General features: G+C 37.4%; 1 long non-coding RNA gene across 1 annotated transcript; it reads left to right on the forward strand.

Annotated features, from left to right (window-relative positions):
- Positions 1-12569: 12569 nt before the first annotated feature.
- On the forward strand, positions 12570-14156 carry LOC115294652. Its single transcript, XR_003910038.1, has 3 exons — positions 12570-12596; positions 12723-12783; positions 13916-14156. It is a non-coding gene; the product is annotated as an uncharacterized LOC115294652 (long non-coding RNA).
- Positions 14157-18358: the final 4202 nt, after the last annotated feature.

The following is an 18358-nucleotide window of genomic DNA, read 5'->3' on the forward strand; positions in this document are numbered from 1 at the left end:
GTTAGCTGTAGGTTTTTCACAGTCTCCCTTAATCAAATTGAGTAACTTGGCTTTTATTCCAAGTTCGCTGAGAGTTTTTATCATGCAATGGTTTCATCAGAGGTTTTTCTACATCTATTGCAATGACTCTATGGTTTTTCTCCCATACTTTTGTGATATGGTGAACTGCACTGATTGATTTTCAAGCACATGTAAGTAATTTCCCCTGACTGGAAAGTGAAGGATAGAACATAAGGACATAACATAATAATGACATTAATAATGGAAAATGCAAACATATGTCCTAATATTACTTATTTAATACACTGTTTTTAAATCATCAGGAAAAGATCAAATAGGTAATCTGGTTTAGTATCAGTTGGGATGGGACCTACTCAAAGAGAAGAAAGTAATGTTTTCCTTCTCTAATTTAAAAATTTTGCAGGTTTATTGAAAGTACTCATTTCTAGTTGTTTTGACAGTATATTAAAAAGTTGACAACTCAGTACCGCATGTCACTTTTTAAATTTCAAGTCATTTCCCTAAAATTACTTTTCTTTAGAAAAAGAGCTTGTCTTCAGATAGCTTGTTGGTACTTGTTGATTCTGCAGGAAAACGGAATGCCCAGATAAAAGCTTTACTAGTGGTTCAGTCTTCTTTATAATAAAAAAAATATTTCTGTGATTAAATTTAATATTGGACTACCGCCTGATGCTTTTGATTCCATGAAAGTTTAATTTCATTCTAGGGAAAAACATTTCAGTGATTAGGGGCAGGACTAAGCACCCATCCCCACAAGAACTACACATAAAATGAAACAATTCATCATGCAGAAAATAGCCTCCAAAATATACCGTTTCCTGAAAGGTAAATTATAAAAGTATGCATTTACCCAATCATTTTAAATACCATAATTATACAAGCTGCTCATCAAAAGATTTTTAAGACTCATTAAAATCATAAAACAATTCTAATTAAATCCATATTTAAGTTTCTATAACCTACATGGTACTTTAAATCAAACAAGAAAAGTTATATAAAAGATCCCATTAATTGTAAGTTTTTGTAAGAATTCAAGCCTAATTACTCTATGATTAAGTTTCTCCAAAATGTAATCATCAATGGCTCTATTCAGAAGACTTGGCCTTCTGTGCCCCAGATGCCAGCCAGCGCTGCAGCCCATCTTTGACACCAGCAAACCTATTCATCTGAAATCAGCATGACTGGGGAAACTTCACCTCCACCCCCCCGGGGGATCCAAGTGGCAAGACCAAACAAAGCCGCATATTTTATACAGATAAATGTCTCCCTATCTGCAGAGGTCCTTATCTGATTAAATGGATTTGTATTCATTAGCAAATTAAAAAAAAAAAACTATACACAGAGTTTTGGAAACAATGGTCATTTCAGAGATTCCCAAGTCTGTGCTAAAAGATGTACAAGAAAACAATAAGATTTTCAGCTTAAGGAGAAAGAGAACTAGGCCTTCGAAGGGGACCACACTAAAACATTTCCTTCTAACTATGCAACTCTTCTTTCTTGCTTAGCTACTTGAAATGTTTTTCATTTTTATTAGCCCAACTTCCCACGGGAAAGAAAATAAAAAAGCTCTGTGACATTGCCGCCTCTTGTGTGTTCTCTGAAACTAATTAACCCTATGAAGTTATTAGGGCAGCATCATTTTTTTCTATGACATCACACAAGGTGAAGGTCACTTCTATAATATTCTTGGCTTCATTCATGTGGCGCTTTTCCCCACAAAATATAATTTATTGTAATTTCCCCAGTGCCCTGATAGCCAAGTGATTAGTTATTAAGGCACATAAAAAGTTCAGACGTACAACCTATGACTTATAGCCTCTATTTCTGATAATCTAATTTTCTTTTATGGTAAAAAGAAATTTACTATTTATGTTTTATAGATTGTTATTTTGAGAAAACAACTATTTAAAGCTATCTTCATATGGACACTTGCTGATTGCACAGCATCTGCAAGCTGAAACATCCAAATGGTTGAGCTAGAAAGGCAGTTCTTTATCCAGTTGACAAGCACTTTTCCTGAACTACCCTTGTCTGTGCAAGTGGCAGAATGGTTCAGTTAGGCTGGAGCTACCTTCCATCTAGCCCCTCCACCCCTGACATCAGCGCAAGAAATGGTGGTTCTTGGCAGACGCAGCTGAGTTCAGACTCCTTCTACAGCGAGACTTCCTTCCCCTCAGGTACACTGTCCCTGACATGAAAAGCTCCTGCCTCTGCCATAAAAACATTTCCAGACTTTCTAGATGTGGAATTGGCTTTCCTTCAAGTTTCTGCTTTTAGAGAAGAGACCTTTTAGAGCCATGACCCTTAAATTCCTGTAACAAAGTTCCTTTCTCCTTCTCCTCTGCTTATGACTCTGTTGTCTTCATTTTAATCGTGCTTACATTTTATTAAATGAATGCCAACTGCAGGTGATTATATTTAAAATGTCCATTCCAAAAGAGAGCACCCCACTATAGTTGATTTTAAAAATTCTTCTGAAGGGTAAGGTCAGCACACAGTCATTATAAAGAGGAAATCTGAACAGGCTCAGGTAGGTGAAAGAATGGGTGGCCGATTTATCCTGCTCCTGGTAAAGAGATAAAGACATGAAAGAAGCTGTATTTACCAGGGTAGACTGCCAAGACCCAAGGGAAGCCTGTCTGCCTGGATCAGGTGTAAAAGGGAACCATACTCGTGGGAGGCCTGGTGGTCAGAATGCTGCACTGGTAAGCCACAGAGCTAACAGCAATGGCTGTAAGTTATTCAGTACTCACTAAGCTCTATATATACATACATATATATGTATACATACATATATATGTATATATAGACTCAGTCCTCACAATTATGAAGTAGTTAATATATTCACATTTTATAACTAAAGAAACTGAGGCCCTGAGAGGTTAAGTAATTTGTCTACAGTTACATACTTGTAAATGGCAGAGTGGATATTTGAACCCAATCATTCTGGCTCTAGTATTTATACTTTTAAACATTCATACTGCTCTTTCAATTCTTTCTGTTCTGTATTTATTTAATTGAATAACAAATACTTATGTCACACTTTACGTGAGGTACTCATCTAAGAATTTCACGTACATTAAGTCTACTTGGTTCTCACAACCCTATGAAATATGTACTATTATTATTATTATTTCCATTTTTCAGAGTAGAAAACCAAGGCACAGAGAGATAGATTGACTTGCAAAGGTTATGAAAATACTAAATGGGAGAGGCTGGGTTTGAACCAAGATGGTCTAGTTCTGTTTATTTTCTTCTGTTGTTTCTTAGTACTTTGTAAAGTCTTTTCTTAAATATTTAGCCTGTCCCAGTTGTTCTAAGGGTGCCTAAAAGAGGTTGTTCTGGGCCAAACACAACACACAAAAAAAGTGTTATTTGAGTCTAGGAATCAGGATGTGGAGGCAGGAGATGAGGAACAGAAAGAAAACATCTGCACAAGTGAGCCCAAGGAAAAGGCAGAACCAAAAGAAGCAGAACAGATGGTCAGTGTTCTTCTCCAAACAGTGGTTGTCCTTCCAAGGTTCACTTTGGATATACTGGTTTCATTCTTCTACTTCTTTTTTAAAGTTTACTTATTTTTGAGAGAGAGAAAGAAAGAGCATTTGTGCACGTGCTTGTAGGTTGGGGAGGGGCAGAGAGGCTATCCCCTCTTGCTGAAAGCCATTCTTTCTTGGCCTCCACACCATTATCCTAGCTTTTCTCCTAATATTCTGACCACTCTTCTTGGTAGATTTATTTATGATTGGGCTTTTTCTGCTTTCCACTCTATAACTAGATAGTATCCTCCACACACTCAGTTTTTAGTCTGTGCTCTCTCTTACTGGCAGCTCACTGGATTTAACTATCACTCTGAGGCTGATGACCTCCAAATCTGTAGCTCTTCGCAATGTCAACCTCCCGTCTCTAGCTATGTGAGACATCTTCTCACTCAGAAATCTTCTTACCTTAAGTCGTAGAAATCCAAACACATCCCCTACCATCGACTCCTGTCACTGTCAGGCCACAGCAGTGGAACTGATTGGCCTCACCTCCTAACTTGCCATTACTCACTCATGCCTCTGTTTCTGCTCATGTTCTTTCCCCTAGCAAAGTTCCATCTTCTTACTTCCTGCTTTTCAGACTGCATGTTTGCCTTCTCCCAGAATTCATACATTGAAACCTCATGTTTCAATGAGGTTATGGAATTTGGAGGTAGGATCTTTGGGAGGTGCTTAGGTCATAAATATGGAACCCTCATGAATGGGAGTAGTGCCCTTGTAGAAGAGGCTCCAGAGAACTCCCTGTCCCTCCACTATGTAAGGACACAGTAAGAAGACAGCTGTCTGTGAGCCAGAAAGTGGGTCCTCAGCAGACACCAAATTTGCAGATGCAGTGATCTTGTACTTCTCAGCCCTCAAAACATTGAGAAATCAATGTTTGTTTTTTTATTAGACACCCAGTTTTTGGTATTTGTTTATATCACCCCCAAATAGACGAAGTAAGACATTCCTTTAATTCTCTCCATATTTATAGACCCTTGTTAAATTTCTACAACATCTTTTCTGATTACTTCAGCTTTCAGTGAATCTCAACTCCTTCACATTTAATGTCTGTATCACAAAATGCAACATCTAATTAATTCTGTCTTGCATTTTTTTGCCATGTATCCATCTGGGTCCTAAACTAATCTTAGCTGAATATATATACTACACATCAGGACTGCAGTACTCTCTGCATTAAAGGAATTATTCAGCACCATCAATGTGGGAGTTATTCTTGGGCTGCAGGTGTAGTTCAGTATCCACAAATCAATCAACGTGATTCACCACATTAATAAAAGAGAGGATAAGAACCATATGATCTTCTAGCAAAAAAAAAAAAAGCATCTGACAAAATACAGCATCCATTCTTGATAAACTTTCAACAAAAAGGGATAGAGGAAACACCTCAATCTCATAAAGCCCATTTATGAAAGCCCCATGTCATCCTCAATGGGGAAAAACAGAGCTATTCCTCTCTGGTCAGGAACAAGACAAGCGTGTCCACTCTCACCATTACTATTTAACATAGTACTGGAAGTCCTAGCTTCAGCAATCAGACAACAAAAGGCATCCAAACTGGCAAGAAAGAAGTAAAACTTTCAACATTTGCAGATGACATGATACTCCATATAGAAAACCCCAAAGTCTCCACCAAAGAATTCTTAGAACTCATACATTAATTCAGCAAAGTCAAAGGATATAAAATCAACATACAGAAATTTGTTGCATTTGTATACACCAAATATGAAGCAGTAGAAAAAGAAATCAAGGAATTGATCCCATTCACAATTGCATCAAAATAATAAGATACCTAGGAATAAACCCCACCAAAGAGGTAAAAGACCTGTACTCTGAAAACTTTAGAACACTTGTGAATGAGACTGAAGAGGACACAAAGAAATGGAAAAATATTCTGTGCTTATGGATTGTTTAAAGGTCTATACTACCCAAAGCCATCTATGCATTTAATGCAATCCCTATTAAAATACCACCAGCATTTTTCACAGAGATAGCACAAACAATCCTTAAATTTCTGTAGAACTACAAAAGACCCCGAATAGCCAAAACAACCCTGAAAAAGCAAAGCAAAGCAGGAGGCCTTATGATTCCAGACTTCAAGCTATAAGACTAAGCTGTAGTCATCATAACAGTATGGTACTGGTGCAAAAACAGACACATAGATCCATGGAACAGAATGAAAAAACCCAGAAATGGACACACAACTATATGGTCAGTTAATCTTTGACAATGCAGGAAACAATATCCACTGGAAAAAAGACAGTCTTTTCAACAAATGGTGTTCAGAAAAACAGAGACATGCATAAGAACAAAACTGGACCACTTTCTTATGTCATACATTTAAAAAACATCCAAAATGGATCAAAGACCTAACCATGAGACAGGAAACCATCAAAATCCTAGGGGAGAACACAGGCAGCAACAACTTTGACCTCAGCCAGAACAACTTCTTAGTAGACATGTTACCAGAGTACAGAGACACAAAAGCAAAAATGAACCATTGGGACTTCATCAAGATACAAACCTTCTGTCCAGTGAAGGAAACAACAAAATTAAAAGGCAGCCTACGAAATGGAGGAAGATATTTGCAAATGACATATCTGATAAAGTGTTAGTACCAACATATATAAAGAACTTCTCAAACTCAACACTCAAAAAACAAATAAGCCAGTGAAGGAAATGGGTAGGAGACATGAATAAATATTTTTCCAAAGAAGACATCCAGAGGGCTAACAGACACATGAAAAGATGCTCAACCCCACTCATCATCAGGAAAATAAAAAGCAAAACCACAATGAGATACCACCTCGCACCTGACACACTGGCTAAATTTAACAACACAAGAAACAGCAGGTGTTGGTGAAGATGTAGAGAAAGGGGAACCCTTTTGCATTGTTGGTAGCAATGCAAACTGGTGCAGTCACTCTGGAAAACAGTATGGAGTTTCCTTAAAAAGTGAAAAATAGAGGAGCACCTGGGTGGCTTAGTCAATTCAGTATCTGACCCTTGATTTTGGCTCAGGTCATAATCTCATGGTTCATGAGATCAAGCCCTGTATTGGGCTCTATGCTGACAGCAGCAGGGCCTGCTTGAGATTCTCTCTCTCCCTCTTTCTCTGTGCCTCCCCTATTTACTTGTTCTCTCTCAAAATAAATAAATATACTTTATTTTGGGATATTCTCTCTCTCTCTCTCTCTCTCTCTCTCTCTCTCTCTCTCTCTCTCTGTCTCAAAGTAAATAAATAAGCTTTATTTTAAAAAAAAGTTAAAAACATAACTGCCCTACAGTACTAGGTATTTACCCAAAGGATACAAAAATATAAATGGATACACACACCCTGATGTTTATAGCAGCATTATCAACAATAGCCAAATTGTGGAAAGAGCCTAAATGTGTCCACCAACTGATGAATGGGTAAAGGTGTGTGTGTGTGTGTGTGTGTGTGTGTGTGTGTGTGTGTGTGTGTGTGTTGGGAACCATCCTGAACTCACTGGTTGAATGAAAATTCCTGGTGAGGGTACGGCAAGTTTGCAAGGTCTCTTGCCACCAGGCAGCCACCACTATCTACCCTCTTATAACTATTTCTGTTTGAGCACCAGACCTCGGAATGCCTTGCCGATTAAAGTCAAGAGCAAGCTGTCCTCTTGTTCTGGCCTTGGGGCAGTAATTGCACCTGGTCAGGGACAACCAGTAATTCAAGAAAACTAGTGTATAAAGTTATCACTAGGTCTACATTCCATTCTGCCCTGAAAAACCTTATAATTAATAAACTTAGTACTGTCTGGGCTAGGGTAAATGTTGCAAAAGTCAGCCCTGCAACTTATGCAGAGTATATATTATCTATCCTTGTGGCCATGAGTGAGGGTAGACATTGTGTCTCCTGGGGATCCTGTTTTTCTCTTAGAGTTATAAACAGCCTAATGACCCTTACTCATAAAAAAAACTGACCTTTACTAAACAATGCTGTTTGCCTCATGGTTAAAGGTCACTTTCTTAGGGCTATACCTGAGGTTTTGTATATCTTGGTCTTATGCATACAATGGAAAAAATGTACACTTAAAAAATACCTGCCCTTCCCATATGATAAGCATAATGCCTATAGTTAAGTTTTTTACGAGAATCATCACTACTAAGATTAGAACTGTAACTTCTTCAGAATCCATGTTCTGGAAAATTGTGCTGAAAAAATTATCTATGAAAAATCATTTACTAAACACACACTGCTCTTTCTGCTCCTTTTACCTTTCACTATAAATGAAGCTAGAGAATCAGAGCAGAGATGCCTGCCTGGTGATCAGAAACTCAAGGCTCTTTCACTCCCTTTTGCTGACACAGTCCATCCTTCAGGGACCCCTGGACATGCTGGAGCTGGACTCCGGCATGTGTGTGTGTGTGTGTGTATTCCAGATGTGGCGCATATATAGATATATAATATGGAATACTACCCGGCCATCAAAAAGAATAAATCTTGCCATTTGCAGCAATGTAGATGGAACTAAAGTGTATTATGCTAAGTGAAGTGAGTCATTCAGAGACAAATTTCACTCATATGTGGAATTTAAGAAACAAAACTGGGGGGGGGTGAATCAAAAAAGAAAAAAGAGGGAAACAAACCATAAGAGACTCTTAAAGATAGACAACAAACTGAGGGGTTGATGGAGGGAAGGAGGTGGGTGAATGGGCTGAATGAGTAATAGGTATTCAGGTGGGCACTTGTTATGCTGAGCACTGGTTGTTGTATTGTAAGTGATGAGTAACTGAATTCTGCCTCTGAAACCAGTATTGCTCTATATGTGAACTAACTAGAATTAAAAAAATTTTTTTGAAAAGAAAAAAAAGACTGGGGAACTGTCTGAACATCATTCTACCAGATCTTCATTATAACTGTGGGGTCTCATTCTCAAAATTAGAGCTAAAAACACAGAGATTAAGAGAGAGAAAGTGGTTTACTCAAACTCATGGGGAAAACAGCACAGGTAAAATTCATACTCATTTCTGTTTGAGGACAAATCAGATCTTTCCCCTTTGTGTTGACTAAGTCCAATGTCTTTAAACTAGCTTTCTAAATCCGAATTTGATTTCTTATAACTAAGAAAGAATGTGGGTTATAATCTGCAGCATATGTGCAAATATTATCTTCATTCTTGTTCTAGACAACATAAGGCATAAATACATACATGTAGCATCACTAATTTCCACTTAGAAATCCAATAAGTTCTAATATGCATTTTAAATTGATTTCATATTATCAATGTAGAACAAAATATGTATGAATAAAAAGTTTTTAAATGTTATACAATTTGAAATATTTGAGAACCAATAAAAGCACATATTGTGCTATAGCCCTGTATAATACAAATTTGTATAAAATTAATATTTAAAAGTCTATTATTTATAGAACCTCCGACAAATTTCATCGCCAGTCAGTCATTGATTTATAACTCTTTTTGAAGATTTTTTTTCTTTAACAGGATGTGGCTGCATTTTTACCTAGTGATTTTAATGATGGATAACTTAAAAAGAAAATGGTGGGAGATGCTGTTTCAAATCTGTCCATGACCTCTCAGAGCCCCTTACCAGTTCTGTGCCCTGCAGGCTGACCACCAATGGCCAGCACCTGTATCTTTATAGGAGCGGTGCCTTCAGGCTGCTGGAATCTACTCTGCCAGAATGAGACAGTCCCAATAAAACAGAACCAGAGCTTGAACTCAGCACCACCGACGTCTGGCCTGGATCAAGTGACACATCTCTTTCTACATTTACCAAATTAAGGCAATCCACAAAGAAAAAAAATTTCCTATAACAGTATAACTATTATCTCCTGTTCCTATTTCTTGTCTTCTGCTTCCTTTTATAGAAACTCCTCTTCTTGATCTGTCTTCCTCTGCTATATTCCCCCCTTCAAGAGCACATTTCCATCACTCCTTGAATCTACTATTTTCCAGGATCTTAAGTGACCAACTTCTTTGAATTTTTAGAGATCATTCCTTTTATTAAACTAGAGCAGCCTCTGCATCAAATGTATTTTACCAAAGTATGATCTGTAAAACCTAAAAAATGAAGACAGCAAGTGCTTGAGGCCATGAGGATGACTCAGAGAATCCTTGGTTAATACAAGGACAGGAAGCAGCAGCCACTGGGGAAGGTGCCTTTCTTTACTAAAATGCAGTAGGGCCTCAGTGCCTACAGCCCTGTTCTCAGCATGGCCATTTACATAGCTGCTCAACACTGAAGGGATACTGTCCCTTGCATCTCTTGCAACTAAACTATGAATGTAAGGATTGTCAAAATGGGGAGAGATGGAGGTGAGGAAGAAGAGAAACATCACAAGGGGAGTGTACGTAGATGAGAAGTCTAAGCCTGCTGTGCTACATTCGAGGTACACGAACACGGGCACAGGGAGCACACCTCTCTGTATTGTCTGCATGTGCTAGGCTTAAAAATGAGTTTTACTGTGTTTTTAGGGTAGATTATGGCAACAGTGTGGCTTAGATGGTGATTTCTGCCAATGTCAGGGTCCCCTGGCTAGAGAAAGGCATCTGCAATGCCAGTGCTTTTTTTTTTTTCTTTTCTTTTCTTTTTCTGGTAAGAGAGAAGCCTACCAGGAAACACACCAAAGCAGATGCCAGGGACAGGGGAGAAGGGTGTGGTTTCCCAAACAGATGTGTAAATATGGTGAGAGTTGCTGCCTTTTTATGTGAGAGTTGGTACAATAGAGCCCAGTGACTCAATCTGGGAAAGAGCCTTGATGCTGTCAGTCAAGTCATCCTTTCACATGGAGCACTGCTGCAAGTTTCATTGCAGTTTTTGTCTGTGAACTCAGTACAGTTAACTAGGATGGAACAGTGCTCCAGCCTACTAGCCACAAATGGTCCTGGATCGTAACTCCCGCATAACAGGAACTGTTGCTTTTTTTTTTTTTTTAATATGAGTTCTATACTCTGGTTTCTCTACAGATTGTATAAATCTTTCACCTTTTAAATATGAGTTCTATGCCAAGTCAATGTTCTTACCAACTGAGCCAGCCAGGCACTCCAAAATAGTGACTCTTTAAATAAAATTAAATAAATAAACTCAATGTGGGCTTGAACCCACAACCCCAAGACCAAGAGTTGCATGCTCTACAAACTGAGCCAACAGGGGCAGTTGCTCTTGATTGCTCTCAGAGCCTGTTGTTCTGAGACAGTGGTCTTCAATTCAGAGCATCATGGGGGGCATTTGAGTATCATCCCTAAGATATTGGTACCACTGTTCTGTTTTCTTACAACTGTCCCTCTCTGTCCTCGCCTGAACAAAGGCCCTAATTTTAATGATGGCATCCACGTGCACACACAGAGATACATGTAAAGGGTTCATTATTTCTAATGGAAGAACAGGAAGAGGAAAAGCATTACCTGCCATTTTTGTGATCAACACTTGCAATAGAGAGCATAAATGCTTCAGTTTACAGAAATAGCCAGACCTTCCTGAACCCTCCCAGTGATTAATTAGAAAGCCTGTCTTACAGATTTTTCTCTCAGGTGTAGTAACCTTGTAGCCCTTACCATTAAGAACTAATAAATAAATGCTTGGTTAAGCATAAACAAAGTGATAGGCAGTGAAAGAGTGATGATCTTGGTTTTTATGCAGTATGCTCACTCTGTCATTTACCTTGGAGGACAAAATAATATACAGAACTAAAAGTTACAAAAGCAACGACAGTGAGCAATTTGTTATTATCCACTTAAAAATGTTAATAGCCCTCACTATGAAAAATCTTTGTGATTAATCATGTTTAATTTTAATCAACAAAAATTCATGATTTTAAGAAAGTGTTTCAAATGTTGCAATTAAACTGAAAACATGATCTAGGTAAAGACATCTGGAGAGTGATCAGATGTTTAAATTTACTGTAAAAAAAAAAAAGTAAACTAGATCAGAAAGCAAGTACTCAAAATCACACGGAAGCCTGTCCATTTAGCAAATATTTGAGTAGCTGATTTGCACAAATATTGTAATTGACCTTTCATGTTAAATACAACTCCTCCTCTCCTTCCCATACATTTTATGACAATAAACCCAGATAACTGCCAACGGCTCCCATCATCCTGTCTTTTTAAATAAACTTTAGAAAGTAAAATGTCAAGCTGGGAGCTTTGACAATCATGAAATGTTACCATAATCTTCAAAATTGTAACTTCTTTCATGAACATGACAATAAAAGGTAGTTAATGTCATTACAGCTTTGCAATCAGAATCCCACAAACATGACAGTATATTTAGAAAAAAAAACTAGCTGATGACAAAATATTTGGATAACTATCTAAATCTATAAGTAACTAATTCATCCTAAAAGGATCGTTAGAGCAGCAACAAATTATTTTGTAAAATCTAGGACACAGTATGTGAGTCAGATCATTCACTTTTGTTACTGGTGCAATGTAGGTTATGAAAATCTGATAAATTTGTACTTCTTTGAAAATTGCCAGCTCAATCAAGGATTTCCCGTAAACCAAAACAGTGACTTGAGACATACATTAAAATATATTCTTAAGGTAGAATAAAGAGTTCAGATCTACAGTTTGCTCTCTCAAGCCCACATAAAGTATCTCCCAAAGATGCTGCCTTATTCCTTGAATTATTCCTAAATAAAAAATTGCCAATATACTTGGATAAGAGAGCCCTGGATTAGGTGTGAACAGGGAGTAGGGCAGCTACCTAAAAATACCACAGTGTGATTCTTTGCAAATCCTCTTTCTGTTGCACAACATGTTAGCATGGCCCTCACATTCAAACAAATGCAAAACACTAACGACCATTAAGTTAAATTGTAAGCTCTTTTTTTTTTAATGTTTTATTTTTTTTGATACAGAGAGAGACAGAGCATGAGAGGGGGAGGGGCAGAGAGAGAAGGAGACACAGAACCAGAAGCAGGCTCCAGGCTCTGAGCTAGCTGTCAGCACAGAGCCTGACGCGGGGCTCGAACCCACGAACGTGAGATCTGACCTGAGCCGAAGTCGGAGGCTTAACTGACTGAGCCACCCAGGTCCCTAAATGGTAAGCTCTTTATGCAAAAAAAAAAAATTTAGCTTTCTTTGTAATTCCTCCAAATAATTAACATTGTGCCACTGTGAACATCTTACATACACTGATCAAATGGGTTTTACCTTTTTACCCCTCCAGGAACAAATGAAAAGGAAGACTATCCAAAAGAAAACATCAGGAAGATGCTCCAGTTTTCTGGGTATCTAATTCAGATCCACTTTTCTGGATATTTAAAACCGTTCAGTAATAAAACTATTTGTATATTCTCATCTATAGCAGGTAGTTAATAGTTGCTAAAATCCCACTACACAGAAATAACTTCAATATTTGGTTAATGTCTTTGTAAGTACATATGTTCAAACAAAAACATAAAATTTTTTAAGTAGGATAATCCTATAAGTGATGGCTTTAATAAATAACAAAGAAAAAATGAAGTGAAAGGGGAAGAATGGATTTCTGAGAAACGTTTCTTTACTGTTGTTAGAATTCCTTAAAAAATCCTTTAAATTTATTTAAGAAAAAAAAATACTTTGAAAGAACTGGAAGTGGCTGAAGTCCGTACTCAAAAAGCATCTCTTGAAAGTGGATGGTAAAGGATATGATAACACATCAGTGGTCCTGCCTACCACTTCCCTATTTCTCCACTCTTCAGTAGTTCATATATGTGTGTGGGCACACTTATGTGTATTTTTACACTTTCAGAATTTATAACACTTAACCACATACCTAGATGTCCATAATTGTTTAATCTTAGCTATTTTTTATCGTGTTTTATTTGGATTTATCTTTTGCTAATAATAATTATCATGGATGCTAAAGTCTGCAAATCCTTACTTGCTTGAGAATGTTGTCTTCATATATGAAAGATAACTTGCCTATGAATGAAATTCTAATATCCTATTTTTTTGCTCCTGAAAACTAATAGCCATAGCCCCACTGCTCTGTGTCCTTAAGTGTTGCCTTTAAGAAATTTAAGACACACCTGTTTTCTCCTTCTCAGCTAAGATGCCCAAATAATTTTATCCTTAAATACCAGAAATTATATTAGCATATGTTTTGGTCTTGATTATTTTGTATTAAGTCTCACATATAAAGGACCTTTGGCAGTATCTAATCAAATCTTTCTTTAGGAACATTTTCTTATATATTACATTATTTTTCATTTGATTTGTCCTGCTATTCAGAAATTTTTTGATTGTTGAACCTCCTTTGTCTGCCATATCTATCATTTCCTTTATAATAATTTTTACAGTCTTATCCTAATTTGGTTTGTGAGATTTATCTTCCACAATTTAATTTCTCAATTCTGATCCCCATGACTTCATTTTCAGGAGGATACAGTTGACCCTTAAACAACACAGAGGTTAGGGGCACAAACCCCTGCAACGAGCTGAAAATTCCTGTGTAACTTTTGACTTCCCAAAACTTCACTGACAGCCTGCTGTTGATGAAAGCCTTACCAACGATGTGAACAGTCAATTAATGTGTACTTTGGATAGGATATGCATTGTATACTGTGTTATTATAACAAAGGAAGCTAGAGAAAATAAAATGTTATTAAGAAAATCCTAAGGAAGAGAAAATCCATTTATAGTACTATTAAAAAAAAGGTGACTTGCACAGTTCAAATCCATGTTATTGAAGGGTCAACTATATGCTAATTTTTATTGCCTTTAAGGGGGCTTTCATGTCTATAATGATTTCTAGGCTTTCTATTTTTCCCTGAGTTTTCCAGCTCAATTTTCATTTTCTTTTATTTCAGGTTATCACTTTTTTGACTGGTCCTTTGATTGTTTTCAAGAGGTCATATAGGTCATATTGTCTGTAATTTCCTTGAGACTCGGGAGTATTTTTTTTAACACTTTTGTGTGTTATGCCATCCCTCTTCAGATGCATATTCTTCATTTGTCTTCCATTTTCCCTTTTTCCCCCAAGTTTTATGCATAAGTCATAGCTGGGTATTTCATGCTGATAAGGTAAACTTTCTTAAGAACAGGCTATTTTTGTTGTTGTTTTCAAGCCTCTCTGAAATTATGTATACTCTTATTATCATCGAGAGTTCTTCTAATACTTGAATATCTTGTGGTCAGTGTTAACAACCTTTTATCCAATGCTTCAGTGGTTCTCACACATCAAAGGTTTCCCAAAAACTCATACCAACGGGCTGGCTGATTCTCCTCTCTCTTCTTTTCTTAGTGTTTATCTATCACACTCCTCCAGGTCCTCTGAAAGTCTAATCACTGCTCAACAAACATTTGTGGGCTAACCTTTCACTCCACTTCTGTCTCCAAGTGACATGTGATGTTTGTGAAAACAGTTTTAGGGCATTAATACACTTCTGTAAAGGAGAACTAAGCAAAGGATCAAATTGGCTCTATTTTATTAAATACCACATTGCCGTTCTTTTTTGGTTTGAGAAGTGGAGAGCATATTTTAAAGGTAATATCCTATATTTTGACATGGATTTATGGTTTTTTTTTAAATCAGGGATTATTGTGTTTCTTTCACTCTCCAATTCAGATATTGAGTCAGCAATGTTCTTTCCTCCTAATTAGGTTTTAGTTATATCTAGAGGCTCCCTAGGTGCCCGTGGCCAAGAACTCTAATATAAATAAAAATGCAATATCATTTTCTTTTCTATTATAATTATCAACTGAGTTAAACCCACTGAGATAACTATTAAGCTGCAACAGAAACTTTATGAAATGTGTGGTCCCTGAAAATACTTTTTACCTCAGTTCTAAAAAGACCCAAGTTGTCAGAAAGGGGTATACTTATGTATCACCTTCTTTTCAAAAGCATGCTTTCCCAGACCCTCGGGATTTTTCTAAGCCGCTCTGCCCTGGCTGTAGCCTGCCCTAATTGTCTTTTGCACTGGAGGAAACTAAGAGGCAGCTCCTCGCTCCTGCTCCTCATCTAGAGTGTCGTAACTGAAGACAGAGGCAGATAAAGGACTGTTCTTCTGACTAGAACAAGTTTGGCTTGAGTTATTTTATTTTTTCAAGTATTATATTCTCAAGTATCCTGCAAACATTCTTTCCCTGTCTTTCTGTGGTGTCTAAACACACAAGAACATCACAGGTAAAAGGGGGTTTTAAAACAATAACCAAGAATGTACAACATGGTGAGTAAATAATAATGTATTGCATATTTGAAAGTTACTGAAAGAGTAGGCCTTAAAATTCCTCATCCTGAAAAAACGTTTTTTGTAATTATGTACGGTGACAGATGTTAATTAGACTTACTATGTGTGGTGATCATTTGGCAATATATACAGATACTGAATCATTATGTTGTGCACCTTAAACTGACATGTTATATGTCAATTGTACCATGGTAATAAACAATTATAACAGGCTAAGGAGACATACTGCTTTGGAGAATGACAAAACTGACAGCAGTCATCCACTTCTGTTTCTAATCGTTCATGTACTTCCACAATATAGGGAGGCTCCAAGGAAAACACTTCTTTACAATCAAGCTGAACTTTACAATCCAGATTCCTTAAATCCAAACTGTGGCTTCCATGTTTTATGCTATACTATGGTCTATGATATTATTCTTAAATCAGACATAGACAGTTATAGCCATTGACAGTTCATCATCATGCAAAGCTAATATTTAAGGCCATATAGTTCATGGTATTTTTTTTAAAAACTAAAACTATCTCAAATATTTACAAAACAAATGTTTTTTTAGTAGCTCTACTGGTTTGCAGTACTGTAATGTACTTTATTTTCCAACATAATTAATATATTTAAAATATCTGTTTCAGCTGAAGACAAAATATTAACAAATATTCTTTCAGGGAAAATATCATTAAAGTGAACTTAGAAACTCTAAAGCAGAGTAATATTTTGCAGACAAACTGCAGTTAAGAAAAACAAACGAATAAACAAAATAACAGGCCTCATGTATTTTTGCACTGTCGGTAGGAATGCAAACTGGTGCAGTCACTCAGCACACTAAAAGAGAGAAGCCTTATCTTTGTGAATGACTTAAAAGTATAAAGCTTGGGTTTGAATTAACTAACATCTATTATTCAACAGTTCAGTTTGACATACATTTACTGTACGTATAGCACAAGGCAATGAGTTAGGTGGTATGAGATATAAACAGACATAGAGGACAGACCTCAGGGAGTGAGCAAGCGAGCAACTAGGAGATGAAGCGTATGCATGGGTCACTGCAATAGTGGGCAGAAGGTGGTGATGCTATGAAAGGTGAAAACGAAAGGCTGCATTAGCAGAGAAGCCCGAAGATTCAACTTTTAGCTCGGAGTTAAGGGAGAAGGCTTTGTGTAGAAAGGATCATTTGAGTTGAACCTCAAAGGATAGGAACGATGGGGCTGGGGCCTAGGAAGGACACAGCATGACCAAAGTCATGCAGATGTGAAGGCTGTAGAGAGGTTTTGAACAAATGGAACATAGGGGAAGACATGTTAGGGGCAGAAAGAAGCAAAATGTTTACACCTGAAAATGAATTGGGGTTTATTCACATAAGAAAAAGTGGTTTTCCATTTTCCCTCTGGGCATCCAGTTAAAATTCCAGTTCCAAGGCCCATCCCTGAGATTGATCTGTGCATGTGCATTTTCAGTGAGCTCTCTAGATCACTCTGATCAGTGGTCCTTAGACTACACTTTGAGAGACACTTGTGTGGGACCTGGAAAGCAATTCCTCTGGATTTAGAATCTATTTTTAGGTAATAAAAACTTTGCATGTGTTTTGAGCAGGGAAATTTTGGTTACAGAAACTCTGGTTGTTTGGATTTGTTTATGGCGCTAATATTTTTTCTATTATGAAAACAGATAATGAGCTCTTAAAAGAATATTGATAAAATGTAATCTCTCTCTCTCTCTCTCTCACACACACACACACACACACACACACACACGCACGCACATGAATAGCCTATACCTCCAGATGTAAGAAATTTCTCTTCTACCAAAAAGAGTGTTCAGAAAATAAGCTGTGCAAGCCCAAGAATTCTGCAGAGTTTGAAGTGTCTGTATTCAGAAGCAGCATGAAACATCAAATGCTCTGCACATCAGTAGGTTCGGGTAGAAGAGAAATTTAAATAAAGGACGACTACGCTGTGAGGCCATAAGGAGGACTTGTATGTAATCTGACCTGTCAGTGTTAAGTTGAAAAGGGGTGTGCTCATGCTTACATAAATCTTCATGCTGCTTTTACTAATTAACATGTGTAAAAATCATGGGAAAATTTTCCACAGGAGAAGCTGATACCTCTCCTTACCCCTTTATAATTCATTTTTCTTCTAAGCATTATTAATGGTGGCTAGAATCCTGCAGTAGGAATCACATTCTTGATTTTTTGACAGCATTGCCACATTTTCATCCTTTTGGTGTTTCTTAATTTCCGACTCTGCATTTTGACAGCTCAACCCTGTTGATTAATGCCTCGTAGGAACCCCTATATGGCCTGCCTGTTAGCGATCTAATTTTGTGCTGGAATGCCTGGGCTGGTATGTTGAACCGATTCACCACCCAGGTGGCTACATTTGGACTAAATGAGCTGTGAAGGGTTTCATCTTTGCCCATCACAGTCTTCCTTAGCTGAGCCCCACAGTATGCAGCACCACTTCGACATGATTTGTCACAACCCATCAATAGAAAATAAATTATTGCCATTCTCACTTGTCAATGGGCTTGTCTTCACTTCGGCTGGCCTAATGATTGGAAGCTCAAAGGGAACATTTCCCATCTTTGTGGAGCATGATTATGACCGAATGCACTGCTCCCCTATGCATCTTG

Source organism: Suricata suricatta, chromosome 6 (genome assembly GCF_006229205.1).
Source record: "Suricata suricatta isolate VVHF042 chromosome 6, meerkat_22Aug2017_6uvM2_HiC, whole genome shotgun sequence".
NCBI classification, from domain to species: Eukaryota; Metazoa; Chordata; class Mammalia; order Carnivora; family Herpestidae; genus Suricata; species Suricata suricatta.